The 22,309-nt window shown below is 44.6% G+C and overlaps 1 long non-coding RNA gene across 1 annotated transcript in view; it reads left to right on the forward strand.

Annotated features, from left to right (window-relative positions):
* The window catches only part of LOC147727781 (uncharacterized), a 146,114-nt gene extending 129,138 nt beyond the window's left edge, over positions 1–16,976 (forward strand). Inside the window, exon 3 of the long non-coding RNA XR_015309511.1 lies at positions 16,842–16,976. This is a non-coding gene — a long non-coding RNA (uncharacterized LOC147727781). The remainder of the gene's footprint in view (positions 1–16,841) is intronic.
* Positions 16,977–22,309: the final 5,333 nt, after the last annotated feature.

The raw sequence follows: 22,309 nt of genomic DNA on the forward strand, positions 1-22,309 counted from the left end.
TGAAATACTTGAGTAAAGCTAAATCGCTGTAAGCATGGCATCTTTGTGCCCAGTAGATGAGTCTCTTGGAGTAGTAGCACATCTGGCCCAGCCTTTTTCCCCTGTCGCAACACCGCTCCCCGTTTAATCTTGTCAAGGATTCCCCGGACATTCCAGCTGATGATTCTAAGGGAGCCCTTCGTCCCCGGTGTTCTACCCTGGGTCTCTGCCATCATGGGACCTGGAAGCTGAATTTCCAATCAACGACCCAACTCGCACCACATATGCACTGAAACAGACCATCAGAAGACCATGCGCTCCTGCCCTCCCAGCCCCACCCCACCCCCTCTCCTACCCCCACTCCCCAACACCCGCCCACCCCCATACCTCGAGAAACAAAAAAAGGGGATGATGTAAGGAGCATTTGAGCAAATCAAACATTCAACCCCAGTCAACTGATCTGGGTTTAATCCATTACCATTCTTTAGCTCACTCAGTCACCCCAGTTCAGACATGGCTATATGCAAATCAGTCTGACCCTGTGCCTCATGGGAACAGTCCAGCCCGAACTGCCAAGCCATGTCTTCCCTGGACCGGAAACAAGCATCCTGGGACCGGTTTCGGATTCATAATCCTCATCAGCCAGGCTATCTTGAATCCAGTGGCCAAGTGAGCAAGGGCCTCACGTCTGAGCATACCCTGCCAACTTAGGGCGAACAAAGCTAAACAAAAGGGGGTGATGGACGGAGCGTTTGAGCAAATCAAACACTCACCCCCAGTCAACTGATTTGGGTTTAATACATCACCATTCTTTAGCTCACTCAGCCACCCTAGTTCAGACATGGCCATATGCAAATCAGTCTGACCCTGTGCCTCATGGGAACAGTCCAGCCTGAACTGCCAAGCCATGTCTTCCCTGGACCGGAAACAACCATCCTGGGACCGGTTTCAGATTCATAATCCTCATCAGCCAGGCTATGTTGAATCCAGTGGCCAAGTAAGCAAGTGAAGCTTGATTCCAGTCCAGGGAAGACATGGCTTGGCAGTTCGGGCACAGGGTCAGACTGATTTGCATATGGCCATGTCTGAACTGGGGTGGCGGAGTGAGCTAAAGAACGGTGATGGATTAAACCCAGATCAGTTGACTGGGGGTGAGTGTTTGTTTTGTCAACACTCCGTCCATCATCCCCTTTGGTTTTTCTTTGTTCGCCCTAAGTTGGCAGGGTATGCTCAGACGAGATTCCCTTGCTTACTTTGCCACTGGATTCAAGCAAGCCCAGCTGACGACGGGTGTAATGCCAGAAACAGGTCCTGGGAAGCTTGAATCCAGTCCAGGGAAGACATGGCTTGGCAGTTCGGGCTGGACTGTTCCCATGAGGCACAGGGTCAGACTGATTTGCATATGGCCATGTCTGAACTGTGGTGGCTGAGTGAGCTAAAGAACGGTGATGGATTAAACTAAGATCAGTTGACTGGGGGTGAATGTTTGTATTGTCAACACTCCGTCCTTCATCCCTTTTGGTTTTTCTTTGTTCACCCCCATTCCTCAGCAGCGTTGAAGTACCTGTCGCGGTATGGGATGTCGCCGACCCCCAACGGGAGGCCGAAGACTCACTATCCCAATGGATGCCCATCAACTACCTGCCCAAACACCCCACCACCCCCCTCCCCAAGAGACTAACTCCTCTTAACTCAGGGAACAAGTCCGCCCTTAATTTCGTCCCCCCCACCCACCGTCGCCCCTCTTAAGCACAATGAACATAGCTCTACGGGCTCTGACCGACAGCCCCGGCAGCTGTAGATGGACTCGGGAGCCTGTACTCTAGCCCCACAAGTGTCACCCATGAAGTCATGCGTCCTTGTTCAGACTCGTATATGATCGTCCATCACGGAGCCGCCGTTGGAGGATCAGGAGCCGCCACTGTCCTATTCGTTGCGTCTCCAGATTCAGAGCGTCTCCTAGACCTTGATCGCCAGTTACTTTTGCTGCGTGACCTTCGGGGGGTCAGTGTCGGTGCCCCATTGGATGAAGAATCAGAGTCGCAGCCCGGCGGTGTATGCACCCTCACTTTGACTGTCTCGTCCGTCCAGTTGAACAGTTCCTCAGGAGTGTTAAAGAACAATGTACGGGATTGAGGGACCACTCAAAGGCGGGCCGGGTACAGCAGTGCATATGGAAGTTTAAGTTCACGCAAGCGTGCCTTGGCTGCTGTAAAGGATTGCTGCTGTTGCTGCACCTGCCTAGTATAGTCCAGAAAGATCAGGATCTTCTGATTGTCACAGATGGGGGACTCCGCTGCTCGTGCCTGTCGCAGGATGGCATACCGATCGTGATTATTGAGCAGTTTGGATATTACCGGCCGGGGGCGAGCTCCTATTGGTGGCTTCGGCAATAGGGCCCTGTGTGCCCCCTTGATGACAAAACATTTGGATAGGGAATTCGGCGGGAGCCAGCTCTCCAGCCACTGGGTCAAGAATCGCTCCATGTTGCCTTCTCACAACCCTCCGGAAACCCCACGAATCTGAGGTTGTTTCGTCGGGCCCGTCCTTCCGCGTCCTCAACCCGCAGAGCTAGTCCTTTTTGGATCCCCTCCATGCTGGCCACCTTCCGCTTCAGGATCACCACATCGTCCTCCACCCCCGATATCCTGCTCTCGGCCTCTGTGATGCGGGCCACTGCGTTACGCAAGTCCTGGCGCAAGAGCGTTACATCTGACCCCACTGCTCCGATCTTCGCATCCAGCATATCCCGCGATTGGGTAATCACCTCCATCAATGCTGCATTGTCTAGTCCCGGTGCCTGCTGGCGCCCGGAGGCGCCAGCGCCCCCGCTCGGCCCCGCGTATTTGTCCATGGGCCCCTGTTTCGACGACCCTCCACCTGTCCCCCCTCTGGTCATGTTGATCTGTGGCCATCGATACTCGTTCCAAGGCCTGCCGCTCCCGCTCCTGGAAGTCCGTTCCGATGCAGAAGAGGGAGCGGTGTGGATGGGGTATCGCCACTGCCCCCTGATCGTGGTCATGCCTGTGGGTCCCAAGGGTTACATGTGCGGGGCCGTCTAGGGAACCGCCTGCTGCAAATATCTGGGCCTCGGTGCTCCGCCGCTCTTACTGGCCCCGGCCTCAAGACTGGCTTCACAGCCATCACCCTTCAGTGCACTTTTCACGTCTGCCATCTAGGTTTCTGCCCCCCCTGCCGGACCGCCTTTCAGGGTGGCGACTGCTGTGTGTATCCCTCCTGCCTCCAGATGTGTCCCTCGTCGCTATGTGCCGGTCCTCAGGGGCTCAGCTGTCTCATCTCACCCCGGGGGCCGCAAAGCCACAGACCAGAGTACACATGTTCCTCGACCTCCCGGGACAGCGGCCAGTGAACAAGTTCAGGTCCCAGGTGGGGCCTGGCACGTATTAACGGGGCCCGCCGGATGCCTGTCTGTCCGCTGGATGTCGCCCCCACTTCAACCACCTTCTAGGAGGGCCCGGACCCCCCTCCGCTGTCTCGTTTGGTCGGCAGATGGTAAGGCACCCCAGATCCCGTGGGGGGGGTCTCCTCGTCTGTCTCCCAGCACCACAGCGGCCCGAATTGGCCACCGAAGCAGTTGCCACTTGCCCCCTAGATTCAGCAGCTCCCCGGGGCACCCGTCATACACCCCGGCCCAAGGGGGGAGGGAGATAAGCTGCCTTACTTGTGGCCCTAGAGGGCCCGCTGTCGCCGGAAGGATGTACACCCCAGCGTCATGGCTGCTCCCAGGGGGAAGGTCGCCAAAATCGATGCCCCGGTCGTCCGACAAAGTCTGCTCCACAGTTCCCGGGTCAGCCTTCCTTGAACCTGCAGCAGGGCCGGGAGTCGCTCTCAGAGGCCCGGATAGCTAGGGCACCCTCCGGTCACCAGCTCTCCTGCACCGATCCGCCCGCTTCGAGCCACAGCAATCGACGGGGTGCTCCAAACTCGTGCTCCCCGGCTGCACCTTCAGATGCAGGCCTCACCGCTCCGATGTCCGCACCACGGCTCCTCTTGCACTCAGGCGGCCTGGACGCAGCTCAGAGCCTGCCGCTGCTGTCTTCGCCCTTTCCACACCTCAGGGACTCAGCGTGGCGAGGAGGAACCAGGATAAATGATCGGATTCACTATCGGAGGGACGGAGCTCTCTCAGACTGTGTCCGCCATGATGGCTCTCTTGGCCACGCCCCCCTGGAGGTACACTTTAAAAAAAAATTTATTATGTCTTTTAAATTGTGTGGTGTTATAGTGTAGGTAAAAAAATAATATATTTATGTATTAATTAATGTTTTTGATTATGAATATTTTTCTATTGCAAATTATTTGTTCATTATTTTAATTGTGTTTAAAATTAATCTTTGTATGTAATTTTTAGATTTTTGTAACATTACATTATGTTTCTATGTTTTGTAATATGTATATTTTTCTATATGTTTTATTCTTTGGTTCTTCTGTTTTGTATTGTAATTAATATTTTGTTTGTTTTTAAATTTTAATTTTCTTCAGTGGGTATAGTAATTGTTCCCCCTCCACTATCCATTACTTTCCCTACTGTTGCACTCGGTGAAGTGGGAATAGTAATTGTATCCCCTCCGCTATCTAACACTTTCCCTACTGTTAAACTAGCTAGAGTGGGAATAGTAAGTTGTATCCCCTCCGTTATCCAACACTTTCCCTACTGTTGTGGGAATATTAATTTTATCCCCTACGCTATCCAAAGCTTTCACTACTGTTGCACTAGCTGCAGTGGGAATTGTAATTTTTTTCTCCTCTGCTATCCAACACATTCCCTACTCTTGCACTAGTTGAAGTAGGAATAGTAATTTTTACCCCTGACCTACCCAACACTTTCCCACTGTTGAACTCATTGTAGTGGGAATAGTAAATGTTTCCACTCCGCTATCCAACACTTTCCCTACTATTGTATTCACTGGAGTGGGAATACAAATTTTTACCTTTCCGACATCCAACACTTTCGCTACTGTTGCACTCGCTGGAGTTGAAATAGTATTTTTCAATCCTTCGCTAACCAACACTTTCTCTACTTCTACATTAGCAGGAGTGGGAATAGTATTTTTTACCTATCCGCTATCCAGCACTTTCCCTACAGTTGCATTCGCTGGAGTGGGAATAGTAATTTTTACTTTACTGTTATCCAACACTATCTCTACTGTTGCACTTGCTGGAGTGGGAATAGTAATTTTTACACCTCCGCTCTGCAACACTTTTTCTACTGTTGCCCTCAATGTAGTGCAAAATATAGGTTTAAAAAATATCAAATATTTTAATATTTTAATTTATATTGTACAAAATGTTTTAATCAATTTTTATGTTGCAGGTGTATGTATATATATTTATTATAATTTTTAATATATTTATAACATTTTCATAATAATTAAAATTACGATTTTTTCATTGTATTTACTTAAATATACATATATTACATTGTATATATGTATGTTTAAATTTCTACATTAAATGTATTACCTATAATTGTTAACATTTACAAATAAATCTAAATGATTTTTTGAAAGTTATATTTATTATTTAATCTATTTTACATTATTTTTATACATATAAAAAATCAAAATGTTATACATTGATATTTATATATATATATATATGTTTCAATATTTTTGTACTTACCCATTATGAAGCTAGGAGGTTGATATTTTTGACAACAATATTTATGTCCTGATATTTTTGTAGGTCGAAATTGTTGTTGTTGATATTCTGTCAATGATCCAGAGATGTCTCCTAATGGACAACAAATGCAAGGGTGGTATGCTCAGTATACCCAGAACTTGGACAAGATGTACAGTGATGTGATAATAGGCCTTTGTAAGCAAAACACTCTCTGAGCACACTGGCACATACAGGCAAAACAATGTTAAAGCCAATCGCCTAAAAAGATGTCAACTTTAAACATGGAAATGTAAAATGGGGGCATTTGTGTTTGTCCCTTTCAATCCTCACAACATAATGTATATACTTTTAAGTTTTAAATGTCTGGATAGTGAAAGATTCTCACATTTGTTTTTCAATATCGCAAGGCCTACCTCTCCGAAAGGATAACATTGGAGTTACGTTAGTACATTTAATAAGCTGTAAATTCCGAATGGGAACAGGTAAATAGCTCATTAAAAATCGTCTTCAACGATAATGTCAGATTTTTGGTTACAATTTAAAAAAGCCCCTTTTAGAAAGTTGGCATTTCCTGACTGCTGTATAGTGGCTGCTGCCTATTTTTGGGCCACATGACTGGGTATACTTGCCAGTTGGTCATTATGTATTACCCCTAGACAGCTATGCAAAATAGAGTGCTTAGGGGTGCCTGGATGGGCCATCACTGGCAGGATGGGACCAAAAAGGTAGGCATAGCCCAATCTACACCTGATTAGGATGTTTCCTGCCTTCACACAAAGGATTGCATACCCACTTTCTAGAATCTGGACACGAAAGGCAGTAAACCTGGGCACTTTGCAGGCAAACCTCAAGAAGCTTCTTCCACTTGGATGTGAACAGGTATAAATACTACACCTGAGACACCAACTCCTCAGTACACTTCTGGACCTGTGGAAGAATCTGCCAGAATGAACAACTGCTGCGCTGATGAAAGGACTGCCTTTAATGACTGCTGCCTACTGTACTGACCTCTCTCCCTCTTGCTCGAGTAAGAGGACTGTACCTGTAACCTGTATCCAGGACCGTCAGAGGGATTCCAAGGGCCAGTCTCTTCTAACCAGCACCTGGACTCTGCAACTGTGAGTCCTTCCCTGCCAAGTGGTGCCACCCCAATAGTGGAAACATGGAAGAGGGCCTGAAGGTATTCTCCAACACATCTGTGGATTCAGCAGATCCAACACATCATCTCTGCTGTGAAGATTCTTCCAGCGCAGGGACTCCCCATCTACCTTGCATCCTGCGGCCCCATTGGAACTGAAGTACAGGAGAAGAGGGTCCCAGAATGGAAAAAGTTAGAATGAGTATACAAACTTAATAATTGGATACATAAATCCTAAAATGATAACAACATTGTTTTTAATCACAATGTGTGAGTGCATTTCCTCAAATAGTATTAATAACAGGCAAAGATTGAACGTATTTTGTGACCCTAAAGGGAAAGGGTAGGGAAGGTGGTAGTGTAGGAAGGAGTGTAGGGTAATCAAAAAAGTGACATAGCAATGGTCAAACGACCTCAGTATACAATGCAATAGTTAAATCAACAGAATATAGACTAATGGTTTAAGTTCATTATATGAACATCATGCTTCCGAAATAAAATACAATCAATGATATATATGGGAGGAAGCTGAACATAATGAGGCTGTCGACGTTTCGACCCACGGATAATTGCAGGTAATAGGTGGTGCCTTGCTAGGGGGTCTTCATCAGGATGGGGGTGGGGGTGTGTTACCTAAACAGAAGGTTGATGATTAGATTAAAATCGGTCAAAACGATCTACTTTACTCTAAAAACAACAATGGTTGAAAAGGTAAATTACCATGAGGTGTAGAGTACTCTAGTCATGGTCAAAGGTATCTCATGAATGGAAGAGGAACATCGTAGCATGTTGGTGCTACCGAGGGAACAAGAGATAATTAATTGAAAACGCATCATAGTCAGACACGAGAAGTATCTGTATATAACATACTGTCATATTAATTGGTTACATTAATGTTTTTTTTTTGTTTTTTTTCCTATTTACATGGACTCTCTGGCCACGCATTACGATTGAGCTTACATTGCCATATTTTGTACTTTACTGTTCGTATGCGCTCTAATTGTGTCCCACGTAACTTAGCAACGTGTACCCAGCTCCGGACCTGGGTTCCACAATGTGAGTCTTTCTTCCATTACTACCGGCTGATCAGGCCCACTTCCGGGGCACGTGACCCAGGTTGCCTAGATACTCAGCTTTAGCCCTTGGCCGGCCGCCACTGTGGACCGCGTCTTCGGAGGATTTGTCCCGATTGAAAGGTAAACTTACACACGCCACGCATGCCACTGTGCTAACTTGCCATCCAAACTCACGGAGATCAGCCTCTGATGTTTTGTTGGCCCCCGGGCATTCCGGTCTTTTCAGATTCCTGATCGGTTACTCGGCGGGATTCATGTGATATTCCTTTCGACTCAGCAATTCAGGAAACAGAGCGCAGGCTCGCTGCACCACTGCTTTAAAGTATATGGCAACTATTGGGACCAGGTTTATAATGCCGCACAGGCCTTCTGTTTTTCTGTTTTTTAGCTTAACGATCTGTTGGCGGGATCTTTGAAGCACGTTCCGTAAGCAGTAATTGTGAGTGCATGTCCCACTCCTATTTCATTCTCTTATTCTCTTTTGTATTCCAAGTCCTTTCGAGGCTAACTGTACACGATTCTGTCTGCCACAGAGAATTACACCACTCAGACCGTAATACGCCGAGTCCACCGCCTATTGAAATACTCATAACCTTGAGTCATTTTGTAAGTTTGCCATTTAGTGCTATAGCGACTTAATTGCCTTCTCGCGTCTGACTATGATGCGTTTTCAATTAATCATCTCTTGTTCCCTCGGTAGCACCAACACGCTACGATGTTCCTCATCCATTCATGAGATACCTTTTACCATGACTAGAGTACTCTACACCACATGGTAATTTACCTTTTCAACCATTGTTGTTTTTAGAGTAAAGTAGATCGTTTTGACCGATGTTAATCTAATCATCAACCTTCTGTTTAGGTAACACGCCCCCACCCCCATCCTGAAGAAGACCCTCTAGCAAGGTACCATGTATTACCTGAAATTATCCGTGGGTCAAAAAGTATACAGCCTCATTCTGTTCAGATTCCTCCCATATATATCATTGATTGTATTTTATTTCGGAAGCATGATGTACATAAAATGAACTTGAACCATTGGTCTATATTCTGTTGATTTAACCCCTTCCATGCTCATGACGGAACGGTTCCGTCATGAGTGTCGGTTGAGCTGTGCTCATGACGGAAACGTTCCGTCATGAGCCGGTAGGCTCTTTAGAACCTTCAGCAGAGAGCGAAAATTCGCGCCGCGCTGAAGGAGTTAACTATTGCATTGTATATTAAGGTCGTTTGACCATTGCTATGTCACTTTTTTGTTTACCCTACACTCCTTCCTACACTACCATCTTCCCTACCCTTGCCCTTTAGGGGGACAAAATACGTTGAATCTTTGCCTATTATTGATACTAAGTGACGAAATGCACGCACACATTGTGAATAAAAACAATGTTGTTATCATTTCAGGATTTATGTCTCCAATTATTAAGTTTGTATACTCCTTCTAACTTTTTCCGTTCTGGGACCCTCTTCTCCTGTACTACATATTCACCCAGGTCCCAGTGACTGTATTTGGGTATAACCCCTGTTTCTGTAACCCATTGGAACTGAAGCAGGCCCTGCATGGCAAACTTTCCATCGACTGCAGCCTTAATGACAACGCAGGACTTTGCATTGCAAGCTCAGCTGTCTCTTTGGAATCATCAGTGAGAAGCGTATCTTTGACACAGGACTTCATATCGCAGGCTTACCTTGTCGACAATGAAGCAGGGCCTTACATTTTATTTATTTATTTATTTGGCATTTTATATAGTGCAAATATGACCCTGAGTAGGGTGTCAGAGCGTTTTACATTTTCATTTCCAAAACAGTTTTGTTACCAAGTCATCAGCCTCTAGTTCCCTAGGACTAACACATTGCCTTACCTTCACACCACATCCTTGGTGCAGGAGTTTAAGGATTTAAGGTACTCTTGTTCAGCTGGCCTAACTGAGTCCCTGTAGCCAGCACGTGCTCCATTGCGGTTGCCCCTAACTTTTGACCTTATCCCAGTCTGGTTCAACCAGATATTCAGAGTGAGTGTTTTGTGATTTGTGGTGCTATTTTCACTTACATATTTAACGTTGCATGTGTCTGGATCTATTTATTGTATTTTTGTCTTTTTTTTTGTCTTGTTTTATTTATTAAAATGAATACTAATGTGCTAATCTGGTATACTTTTTGTGGTGTGTTTTCCTTTTGTTACCGTGTGAAGTGTTTAACAAATATTTCACACGTGGCCACATTGGCTTTGTGCCAAGCTACCTGAGTGTTGAGCAAAGGTTAATTTAGGGTTTGCTTGTGACTTCACTTTGACAATGATAGCAGGTTCTGCTGGAGTAGAGTTTCACCCCCTCAACCTTTAACCCAATGTTTTACATCTAGGTATACAGCCTGGCCAATTTAGGGGCTTAGTAGAATAATGTGTCTTCTGTAGGGACCAGTGTTTGATCTTATGGCCGCAGGTTCTAATCCTGGTGGTTCCACTCAGCCTTTCATCCTTCTGAGGTTAATAAAAAGAGTACCATTAAGTTGGGTAGCAATACACATCTGGTATTCAGCACTAAGATACTCTTCTACATTGACATGTGCTTTACAAATGCACATGTTATGTTATGTAAAAAACCTTACCTGCAGTCAGCATGCTGGTGTGCCTCAGTAGTTTCCTTGGCTGTATCTCTTCACTCGCAGCTGAGTTGGGCTATTTCTGTGGCCAGGTCTACACTGCAGCTGTGTAGCGAAGACACAGTGGCATCCTCGCTGCCACTCAAAATTACAAGTATCTGCCTCAGAAGGGGATTTTCTTAAAGAAAATTCCTTCCTCAGCAGATAATAATGAATATTTTTCTCTTACAGGGTTTAGTATCAATTCCTTGTAATTAATCAATGTTGATTCACCATGCACATGTTTTCTCACTCATTTACTCACTTATCTTCATAACCCACGGTGGTGGATTCCTTTTGAAAATTGGAAATTAAGGCCCCCATTAGGATGGCGGGCGGACTTTGACCGCCCGCCATCCCATAGTAGAAAGGGACCGCCCGCCATAAGGGCGGGGGTCCCTTGGGGGACATTAGGATGCACCCCTCACAGTGACTGGCGCATTCTGTATTTTTAACATTGTGACGATCTGTGCTGAAAGCACCGCCCGCATTGTAAAAATACAAGTAGTGCATTTCAAACCACAATGTGACAGACACCGCGAGGTGCCTTCCACGTTGTTCTTTGAAATGCTGGGGGGTACCATAGGTGCCATAGGTACCATAGGTGCACCCCCCACTGCCCCGGAGTACCTGGGGGCCCACAACGGGCCCCCAAAGCAGACTCTGCATGCCTTTCCGTGGCAGCAAAGGCATTGGAAAATGCCCATACTAACATGGCTGGCAGTGTCTGATAGACACCTCCACCATAGAGAACCCTTTTCCGCCCGGTCACAAGGCGACCAGGACGTAAAAGCGGCAGACGGACTTTCTGTCCACAGCGGACCCCCAGCCATAAAAATACGGTGGGAGTCATTCCGGCATGAATTGCGGGAGGATCGCCCCCGCCAGGCCGGCGGTGGCTACTGCCGGTCTGGCGGGGGCGATCCGCCTGCCATCCCAATGGGGCCCTTAGTCTTATCCTGCTCTTCACTCTAAAAGGGACTTCCATGGTTAGTCCATCAATGTCACAATTGTTCCCGAATGGTTGCTCGCCCACTAGACTTTGTTGACTCCATGTTTCCTCCAGTTCATGTTACTCCTCATTCCATTGCCTTGTCCTTCAACCTGGTTGGCAAGAAGGTTTTTCTGGCTTCCAGTGTCTGATCATTGCTAAATTATTTTGGAACAAGCAAATCAAGTTTTTCGTTGGAAAGGAAAGTAAATCCAAATAAAACTTTGCACCAGTTTCTGTCATTTTTTGTGAGTTTGTACTGGCTCAAAGTGATGGAAAATCTGTCCCTTAGCGTGCAGGCCCAGCATCCCAGCCTTAACCCTATGACAATCAAACTGAAAACCTTTTTTGATCATTTTGCTCACCTTATTTCACCTCATTTCTTCTTTTCTACAACTCTATGTGTCCATATCCTCCATCTTAATCTCATCTCTGTTTCTCACATTTGCCGACCTCACTGCATTCGCAACATGCCCAATATACCTTACTCAACTTCATCTCTGTCCACCGATGTCTCATATCTTTGTGTTTTGTCATTCTCTGTGCCTACCTCTAGATCTATCACTCACAGTTCCCTTTCTTTACCTCAACTCTCTCTGTTCCCCACCCCTTCCACTGTATCTCACTCTTCTTTTTCCTCCAGACTTCCCTAAATCTAATAAAGACATCTAGCCCGCAGATTTCTTACCTGTGAAATTCCTGGCATCAGTTTGGATCCAGAAGATTTTTCTTAACAGTATCCCTGCGAGCCAGTAGGTGGTGTCGGTCGACTTTACGTGATGTCGTATAGTGTCGAGTTTGTCTTTGTGATGCCTGCGCTGTCTATATAGGCTCCCCTTAGCGGGCTGAAGTCAGTTATTTTCTTTCCGCACCAGTCAGTACAGATCCATTGAAGAGAGCTTCCCCCGTCATGTTTTGACAGATTTTTTGTTGATTTTTTGGTTATTTAAGATGTCCAAAAAGACCTCAGGGTTTAAACTGTGTGGCTCCTGTCTCCGCACCATGTTGGTTATGGACCCCCATCTCGTGTGCCTTTGGTGCTTGAAGCACTACAGTGACCCAAAGTCGTGCTCCGGACAATATCAGTTTTAGGGATCGGTCCTTAAAGCTGCATGCGGCCTGGCATCCGGTGATTCAGACATCTCCTCAGAGATCTTGATTCTGCTTCTGGTCTCATTCGAGAGGATGGTCCAAGCACCACTCCGGGGGATTAAAATCTTCATCCTACCATTCGAAATGTTCAAAGTGGTGAGGTAAGAAGCACTATAAGAAACACAAGAAGTCGAAGCATGCTTCGGCTTCGCTTCATCCACCACCCGACGAGATGGAGGAGTCTCGGCGTACGAGGCCCCCACTCCACAGTGCGAGTGCCTGGGTCAGCTCTGTGGTTCCCTCACTTTTCAGGGCAGGAGCAACACCGGCCCAGTTAAAAGAATTTTATGACACCATGTGAGCATATTTGGGTGGACTGACCCTCCCTGTGTGCCTTCAGGCAATTTATGGTGGGTCACGAGCACTTTCAGTTTGCCGTGCTCCCCTTTGACCTCACCAGTGCCCCTCAGGTATTCACCAAGGTGATGGCGGTGGTCGCAACTCATATATGTAACTCAGGGGTTCCCGTCTTCCCCTATCTAGACGAGTGGTTGTTAAAAGCGGGCTCACCCCAGGAGGTCGTCTCCCACCTCCAGACTATGGTGAGCCTCTTGCATTCACTGGGATTCACTATCAATGTGCCAAAGTCACACCTGGCTCCCTCTCAGATGCTCCCTTTCATCAGTGTTGTTTTGGAAATGATGCATTTTCGGGCCTATCCTCCCGGTCTGCGAGTCCATGATATTCAGGCTTGATACCGATGTTTCAGTCTTAAGCCTAGATTTAGGTGAGATTAACTCTGAGGCTGCTGGGTCACATGCATTTTGGAGGGAACTGCGAAAGATCTGCAGTGGTGGTTGACAAACTGCAATTGGGTTAGAGACAGCACACTCTACCTTTCCCAAACAGATCTCAGAGTAGTGACAGGTGCGTCACTTCTCGGATAGGGTGGCCATTTGGAAGCGTTGGCGTTCAGAAGACTCTAGTCTCCGAAGGAAGCTGGGCTCCACATTAACTTGTTGTATTTTCAAGTGATCCAATTTGTACTAAAAACCTTCTTACCATCTCTCAAGGGAAGACTAGTTCAGGTGTTCATGGGCAACACCACTGCCATGTAGTACTGCCATAAACAAGGCGAGTGGGGTCATGGTCCCTCTGTCAGGAGGCCCCATGCCTTTGGACTTGGCTGGAATAACAGGGCATAGCCCTGGTGGTTCAACACCTGGCCGTTTCTCTGCATGCCAGGGTGAATGAACTCATCAGTCAGTGTCCAGCAAATCACATGTGGGGTATCCATCCAGAGGTGGTGCAAGAACAGTTTCAGCAGTGGGGAGCGCCTTGGTTGAATCTGTTTTTCCTTCGTCAAGAACATGCAAATCAGCAGTTTTGTGCATTGAAGTTTCCAAGGCAACTCTCGCTCGGCTTCACTTTTAGTCTCGAGTGGAGCTCAAGCCTCCTTTCTGCCTTTTAGCTCATACCACTCCTGTCCAAAAGTGTCAAGAAAATTAGGAGTGACAGGGCACAAGTAATTATTGTGGCTCCGGACTGGGCACTGAAGAGTTAGATCTCCTAAGCTTGACAGGAGTGGTATGGGAGAAAGGCATAAAGGAGGCCAGAGCTCCACTCAAGACGAAAAGCGTCTGGAAAATGCAGGGCTGTCTTGGAACCGGTCTGTGGACTTGTGAAGGGCAAGATCAGCAATTGTGCATTGGACCAGTTTTTCTTGGGTAATGGGAAGCCACAGGTTATTGAGCAGCTGTATTGCAGGAGAACGGAGTATGTCTCAGTTGAGGATTCAAACAATCATTTGCCACGCCCAGCTTGTGGTGTAGAGAGTTATATTTTTAGGGTCTAATGGTTAGCCTGATATGAGAAACACCTGCAGGGGTATTGGGGCCACTAGATTTTTTTCAGGAATGTTTTAGGGATGTATGTGTCAGAGTGATACCAGTGATAGACAAACTGGCGCTGTGCATACAGATAATACCAATGGAAATGTGGGGAACTGAATCTACCAAGTTTGTACCGGAGGATCAAGACAGTCAAACAAATTTGGGACGGTTCATCTGCCTATATAAGTCAAAATAGTACGCTCCGCAGTGTAGCAAGAGAGGAGTTTGTGAGTGGAATGGGCACATTCATTATTTATCTTTTTTGGTACAGCCTGTCAGAGACATACATCTAATCTGCTTGCATTTTACCAGTGGATGACTCTCGGTTAGAAATTGGGTTTCTGGTTGGCAGAGGTATACATCCTGTCCAAGTAGGAACCTCGGTCCTTCACAGGGTTAGTCACTACACAACCTAGATTATGCTTTTCTCACCCTCTCATATCTTAGTACAGAGCAGTGAGCCTTAACTTAGGAGGCAATATTTATTATGATATAGGTCCAGTACTTATACCCATTTGTGCCTTTAAAGTGGGGGAGGCTTCAAAGAAATTGTTGAAGTCCACAGAGGTCCACTTTTTATGCCCTGGCTCCAGACTCACCACAGGAGGGCATGCAGCCCTTTGTATCTAGGCAAGACACAGTTTGTCAGGTGTAAGGGTGTGCTGTGTTCAGCCCCTGCCTTCCATTCTCTCAGGAAAATCCAGAAGTCACACCTAAGAGCCCTTTGTAGATTGCTGCCTAGAGGGAATACACAAAGACCAGCTGACACCCAACACAGACTGAACAGAGACAGGCAGCTGGCATCAAATGGCTAAACAAGTAAATAATAACCTTCTAAAAGTGGCATTTGCTAAAATGTTATAAAAAATCTAACTTCACCATTAGTTGTAAATTAAAATTGTGAGAACAGTGGCAACAAACTTGAAATGTCTATCGCTCCACAAATGAGAATTGCACTCAAAAGATGAAATAAAGCAATCCCAATGTTATTCTATGGGAGAGATAGGCCTTACAGTAGTGAATAACAAAATTGGTAGTTTTTCAATACCAAGACATATAAAACTTAAATGTACATGTCCTTTTAAATACATTGCTCCCTGCCCTCCAGGTTATACAAGACCTGCCTTAGGTATGTCATATGTATAAAAAAGGGTAGGTTTTGGCATAACAAGAGGGTTTACATGCCAGGTCCATGTTGCAGTGTAAACGGCACACACAGGCTCTGCAGTGGCAGGCCTGAGACATGGTTGAGGGGCTACCTATGTGGGTGGCACAGACACTGCTGAAGGCCCACTAGCAGCATTTAATTTACAGGCCCTGAGCACGTGTAGGACACTTTACTAGGAACTTATAAAAAAATTAATTATGCCAATTAGGGATGGAACAATATTACCATGTTTAGGGGAGAGAGCACAAGCATTTCAGTGGTAAAGGGCACACAGTCTTAAAACCAGCAAAAACGAGGTCAGAAAAATGGAAGGATGCAGGCAGGCAACATGTTGGAGAAGACCACTCTAAAGCTAACACTCTCCCACCAGCAAATATGCATATGAGTAACTAGAGGGGAGTGCCATTAGTGGTTTTCCACGAGATTATCACTGGGTCAAAATAATTAAGGCAAAAATATTGTGAAGGTAATTTTCTATAGGTGAACATAGGCTTACTTTACCTACCTCAACATCTGTATACCTTTTACATGGATGTGGTATTAAGAAAAGTAAATCTATTCTTTCCTGTATGCACTTACCTTCTCGATATTTTGGCCATAACTTTTTGACCCTTTGTATTTTACTCCTCAATGTTCTCTCATGCATCCTCCAACAGCAACAGTCCAGAGGTGCTTTAATAGAGGTTTGCTGTGGCAAGTGCCATGGGGTATATTTCACTTTTCCTTATAAGTCATCAGAAGTGCCCATGATAGAGAACCTTTTCTTAACTCTTTCACTGTGTTTAGCTTTGTGGGTTTTTTTTATTAAATATTGGAACCCATGCATTTACAGTGAATGTATTTTTCACCATGACCACAAATGAAACTGATTGGGTGAGTGTTTCCTCAGAGACCAAGAATAAGGACGAGGAAGAAAGATCATGAGGGAAAACAAATGTAGCATTATTTTTTCTGAGTCCTTTTCCTCCTCATCACAGAGCTACAAATATCTACCTCCACCTCCTTCACCTCTGGCCCGTGCGGCCAAAGGAAGGTAATACTTTGGTTGAAGATTAGAGGTAAGTAATCAGGTCGTAACATACTGCTTTTCTGCCTCTCATCTAAAGCATTTTTAAGGTACTTTGCATTAGGTGTACTCAAATGTGTTGTATGTGATGTTATATTGGGCCTGGAAAACTGTTATGAAAAAATATGTAACCTCGATATGTTTTTTTTCTTGCAGACATGGACGCTGTAGTGGGTGCAGTTGTTCAGCTCCAGCAACATAAGTAGAAATCGCAAATAAGATCAAGGCAACATCAGCACTTGTGGACAAAACTGTCAAAACAACACCTTATGCTGCACAATCATAATAAACTTCCCTCACTGTGCTGACAAATTGAGTGGTTATTGTCTATACTGTAATTTCTATATCTCACTGGATAGCACAGATGGTTTAATGTTCCTAAGTGCCTTGAAGGAATGTTTTTAATCTTTTAGGAGACCTAAAGGCCAAGTGTAACTCTTGAAAGAACATCTAAGGTGAAAACACAAATGCAGGCGTCCTCAAACAGTAAACAAATTGAAGTTCATAACCACTCCCCCCAGTAGTGCGAGCATCCCGTGGACCCTCCCACCATTCATCCTCTCCAAATTAGTCATGGACAACAAGATCTTATGGTGTTAGAATGGTCACTGTTCATTTTCATAATAAACTGGTGCATAAGTTATCACAATGGCATCAGTCATTAACATGCTCAGCTCTTTGTTTACCTTGCATTATGTGTAATGCATACAGTTCATGCTGGTCCACAGTGCAATCATATCTTTATTGCATATTAATTATTACCCATCACCCGCATAATTTGCATTCTTCATCCTTCAAACCATTAGTCTCATTAATGGGTGTTATAAATCGTAATACATCATTGTTTGTCATCCTGTCAGAGATAGCCCATCCAGGCACACCTATACTCTTATTTTGTAGGGCTGTCCTAAGAGGAATACACAACACCCAACTGTCAACTACAGTCAGGCATGTGACCCAGAGACATGCTGCTGGCACCAAACAGCTAAGTCAGGAAAATGTCAACCTTCCAAAAGTGTCATCTTCAAAATTGTAATAAAAAATCTGACTTTGTTATAAGAGAGGGTTTTCATTACAATTCAAAAGACAGCAAACATGAATTAGTTTTCTGATCCCATTTGGAAATACCAGCTTCATACATGTAATTAGCCAACGCTAATTTTATCATATGGGAGAGGTAGGCCTTGCAGTAGTGAAAAGCTAATTTAGAAGTTTTTCACTACCAGGATGTATACAACTTAAAAGATGTGTCCTACATTTTCTAAATACACTGCCCTCTGCCCTCTGGGCTATTCAGGGCCTACTCAAGATTGACTTATATGCATTAAAAGGAAGGTTTATGCCTGGCAAAAGGTTTATGTTGCCAGGTTGACATGGTAGTTTAACACTTCACACACAGGCTGAAGTGGCAGGCCTGAGACATGTTTGAAAGGGGTACCTAAATGGATGGCACAATCAGTGCTGCAGGCCCACTGCTAGCAATTAATTTACAAGGCCTTGGTATGTGTTACCACTTTACAAGAGACTTACAAGTAAATTTAATGTGCCAATTGGGTATAAGCCAATGTTCCCATGATTTAAGGAGTGAGCACTTGCGCTTTAGCTCTGGTTAGCAGTGGAAATGTGTGCAGAGTGCTAAAGCCCCCCCCCAAAAAACCAGCAACAATTGAGAAGGAAGGCAAAATCTTTGGGGGATGTGCAGTCTAAGGCTGACAGGTCTATCAAGGAGAACAGTTTGTATATACACCAAGAAACAGTGACCTATTATCCACATGCAGCACTTCCTACCACTGCTATAAGCATAACTGCAAAATCTGATTCATCACTATGGATCTATGAGGTCAAATGAGTGGCTAAGGGTGTACATCGAACAGCGATATAGTACTACATAATGTCCAGTTCCATTCAAATAGATAAGTAGTAAAGACTTCTTCAACTGAGCGGTAGCTTTGATGAAAAAGAATTTCTATAAAAAACTTAGACATAAAAAGAGGTATTTGGAAAGTCTTCATTAGAGAATTATATCCCTATTTCTACAACTGTAGGTACACAACCTCACCTTAAAGTCACTTAGTAAGGTACTGTCAGAACTCTCATTCATATAAAGACCATGAAACAATATGTTTTATTAGACAACTAATCTTTGGCGGAAATGTAAAGATATGTATTTGAGTCCCATCTGCCTTGTGAATAGGCTAAACTAAGGATAATATTATTCTTTTTGTAGATGGTATAGGAAAGATGGTGGGTATGTTACCAGCAGCTGAGTAAATAATGCTTGGTTTCCACCGTTGGAGCCTTTGCCCCATACAAAAATGATACCTTCCTTTCTGAAATGCCCCACTACTGACAGAAACTACTACTTGCAGAAACTACACAAAGCAAACAATACCAGTAGCAGATCAACCATTTGGGCCACTACCTTCTAGCTCTCAGGAACACTTCATAGTCTACATGGACTGCAATTAACGATTCATTATATGGTCGTCTTTTGTGCACAGTCACACAATCTTAGCACAATTCATGATACTAGTCAGAAACAGAAAATGTGAGCCTCTGTGATAGGTAATTATCATGTTTCCATCAGTTGACACCCTAAGTAATTGTGTAGACTTGCTCTAATGTCTCCCTGACCCTGATCCAAGACTCTTCCTTAGGAAGCACAAGCTAGACCTTCTCTTGAAGCTCCATTCAGACCACTTTATCGGACTGATATATAGATAAACTTACTACAACAACCACATCCATAGCCTCATACGTATCCCCTATCTCAAAGAACCATTCCTAACCCACTCTTGATGGCACATCTAGCCTCTACTCTCATAGTCCTCCCAGACTTCCTCTTGAATCCAGAAAGCACCTGTTTACCCCGCAAGGCATAAGACCCTCTACAGGGCCCACATGAAGTTCACACTCTGACCCACATTTTAAAGAAGTCCTGTGCAGGTATCCCTCTCATTAGCATTTTTGGACCCATTTGAAATTCCTCATCCAAAAGCAGCCCTATCCAGACATTCCTCTGCCAGCCTCATCCACACCCCCATAAAAAGGGCAATCTAGCCCACCCTATAAAAACAACATCCACTCGAAATATTATTGCTTTTTACCAATACGTCTACATTCATGCTGTAACCTAAGGTCCGTCATGATCAAGGGCACTGGTGTTAATGAGTGTTGGGTTGTTGACCTACCGTTCATGGAGGAGGAGGGGGAGAAGATACACCAGGCATTTCAATGCTAAGGACAGCAGGCTGTCTGCAGTAAAACAGCTGAGGCATTGTTTATTTAGAGGGAGGGAGGGAGAAAAGTAGGATGTAGGGTGTGCTACTGCTTATGTACCGGTTGGTTGAGGACTTCCTCGCCCTCAGTCAGTTCAGTGGCGTCAGGAGTGGTAGGTATGGCCTGTGTCAGTAGTAGTAAGAGGAATACTTTATTTGGTATTAAAGTACCACCAAAGTGTGCATGCACAGGGTAACACAATAAATTAATCAAAATACATTTTTAAAACATCACAGGGCTCCTGCGGAGCAAAAAGGAGCAAATGCTATTAAAAAATCATTCCTGCAATCATTACTTGTGTCCAAAGCAGAGTGCAACATTTGAGCAAGGATTATGTGCAAAGCAAGCAATGGACAGCATAGAAAGTCCAGATATTTATATATTTAAAAAAATATGAAAAATAGTTCACATTGGTTAATAATTCAAATGTATCTTGATCAATGGCAGTCACAATCGGTGTTCTACTATGCTTGAACCAGACCACCTGTAAAACTTTACTAGTAGCAAAAACAATTGTGGTAGTAGTATCACTCTTTAAAATTCTAAAAGCCACTAAATGTCTAGTTACTTCCAGGTTGCGGAATAAAGGAATAATTAATTTCCAGTGCGGGCCTAATTAGCCAGGACAGAAGAATAGTATGTGTATCTCATCTTCTTTTTCCAGGACACACGCTGGACAAATACTGAAACCTGAGACCTTATTCCATTTTTTAGCAAAGGACCTCAGAGGTAACGTGCAAAATCAAAGGCGCATAGACAGACTTTTCGCTTAAGGGAAGGAGACAAAATCTAAAAATTCCTCAAAGCATGGAAATGGTTTGATATCTAAAAATCTATTTGTCAATTGACTGATCATTGGTATATGTCTAAATCAAGGGGGGGGGGAGTTAGAAGAAGCAATGATCCATTCACCTTCCTGTCAGTCATTCATAATCAAGGGGGAATGGATCACTTGTACCTGCTACCAGGGTCCAGATCGTTCTATCCGTCAGTACTCACAGAGTACTTAAAAAACCCTCATTCACGTAGATAGGTCGTATGGTGGGTTATCTTGATTCTACCCCTTTTATCCTGTACTTGACAGCATCATCATTGGGTCTCTTGTTGGTATGCTGCCTCCACCTGGAGGGAACCACTGGTTTACAAAGTAGCGTTCAGAAGTAGGTGCACAAACGTGATGTGATTAAAAACGTGATGTGATTTCAAAAGGACCTCATACTGCCTAGGAATAGAGTTTATTCTGTTAGGTGTATCTGGAGGCTATTAAAAATGGTGAAAGGTGTGCAAGCAGGGACCAGTTATGAGTCATCTGCACTTTAATGTTCTAGTTCAATGGTCGACATGTTTCAGCCCTATGTGTTGCCCCTAAGGGGTCAAGAGGCTTTCTTCAGGACCTAGAATGTGGGACAGGAGCAATTCGGTCTTGTCCACCAGGAGTGACTGTGTATTGTACACTCTAAGTTGAGGTTTAAGAATACCTATAAGGTAAAAGAGATGAGACAAAACAGAAAGTGCTGGTGGTCAAACAGATAAAGTGAAGATAAAAGCATGTGTTTGAAATTACAAACAATTCTGAAATCACAATTATGTCTCATGATGATGTGTGTTTTTGTTCAACTTGAACATGAGATAAGCAACAATAAAAAAAATGGCAATTCTTTAGAACTGTTAAACCTCACTTTGTGCACTCAATTATAGTTGTGAAGTTAAAGTTAAAAATACAGAGTTTGAAATTCAGACAAGGTATCTTGGTACTTAGCAACGATAAAGGGAGAATGCGCCTTAGTGCTTTAGTACATGAATGAGGGTTTTTTAAGTACTCTGTGAGTACTGATGGATAAAATGATCTGGACCCTTGTAACAGGTACAAGTGATCCATTCCCCATGATTATGAATGATCATTGGTTATCCGGGCTTTTTAATACCCCTTATCACTGGCTCACTACTGCATCAACCTTGGGTAAGAACCTCCTGGTGGAGGCTGCATAACCTGATCGACCTGATGATTATGCACACACGTGATTAGACAGCGGAGAATCAAGATATACTGCTAAGATACCACCGTACCCATTACGTGCATGAGGGCCTTTTAAAATTGGGACACCCCCCGTTCTTCCTGCATACCTAAGGTTGTGCAGGACGAGTGATCCTTTCTCACTTGATTAGCATATGATCATTGGTATAGCCATCTTGAATATAAGTCCAGGAACTGGATTTTAAGGTGTTAAGATCAGCTTTGCACATTTTTTAGGTTTGGCCCATAGTCTTTGAAGCCCCAGTTTGCTTAACCAGTCAAAAACGTATTTGACCCAGGGAAATGATTTAGCACCTTTTGCAGCAAGCAA

This window comes from Lissotriton vulgaris, chromosome 3_1 (assembly GCF_964263255.1).
Source record: "Lissotriton vulgaris chromosome 3_1, aLisVul1.2, whole genome shotgun sequence".
Lineage (NCBI taxonomy): Eukaryota > Metazoa > Chordata > Amphibia > Caudata > Salamandridae > Lissotriton > Lissotriton vulgaris.